The sequence below is a fragment of the Myotis myotis genome, unplaced genomic scaffold, assembly GCF_014108235.1.
Source record: "Myotis myotis isolate mMyoMyo1 unplaced genomic scaffold, mMyoMyo1.p scaffold_m19_p_2, whole genome shotgun sequence".
NCBI classification, from domain to species: Eukaryota; Metazoa; Chordata; class Mammalia; order Chiroptera; family Vespertilionidae; genus Myotis; species Myotis myotis.
The window spans coordinates 25,359,576-25,360,318 of record NW_023416324.1 but is presented as its reverse complement, the minus strand read 5'-3'; the positions used below and the strand labels follow the sequence as shown (position 1 = coordinate 25,360,318).

The following is a 743-nucleotide window of genomic DNA, read 5'->3' as shown; positions in this document are numbered from 1 at the left end:
GATCTGTATTTCCCTAATGATTAGTAATGTTGAGCATCTATGCATGTGCACATTGGCTATCCATACGGATTCTTTGGAGAAATGTCTATTTAAGTCCTTTGTATATCTCTAAATTGGTTGTTTTATTGTTGTTGAGTTGTAGGAATTCTTTATATATTCTCAGATATATGACTTGCAAATATCTTCTCCCATTCTGTGGGTTGCTTTTTTATTCTGTTGATAGCATTCTTTATCTTGAAGTCTACTTTATCTGATATCAATATAGCCTCTCTAGTGCTCGCTTCAACAGCACATATACTAAAATTGGAACGATACAGAGAAGATTAGCATGGCCCCTGCGCAAGGATGACACACACACAAAATATATATATATATGTAGCCTCTCTAGCCCTCTTACTCTTATTTTTCATGATATATCTTTTTTCCTATCTATTTACTTTCAGCCTGTGTTTTTATATTTATAGTGCGTTTCTTATAGACAGCTGGTCATTTATTCTTGCTTTCTCTTTTTTCTCCCTAACTCATCAGACAATCTCTGAATATATATATACATATGTATATATATATATATATATAATAAATTTTTATTGATTTAAGAGAGGAAGGGAGGAGTGAGAGTTAGAAACATTAATGATGAGAGAGAATCATTGATTGGTTGCCTTCTGCATGCCCCACATTGGGGATTGAGCTTCCAACCTGGGCATGTGCCCTGACTGGGAATCAAACTATGACCTCCTGGTTCA

The 743-nt window shown here is 34.6% G+C and overlaps 1 non-coding gene across 1 annotated transcript; it reads left to right on the top strand.

Annotated features, from left to right (window-relative positions):
• The first annotated feature begins 273 nt into the window (after nucleotides 1-273).
• On the top strand, nucleotides 274-377 carry LOC118677822. The gene has a single exon (XR_004974548.1). It is a non-coding gene; the product is annotated as a U6 spliceosomal RNA (small nuclear RNA).
• Nucleotides 378-743: the final 366 nt, after the last annotated feature.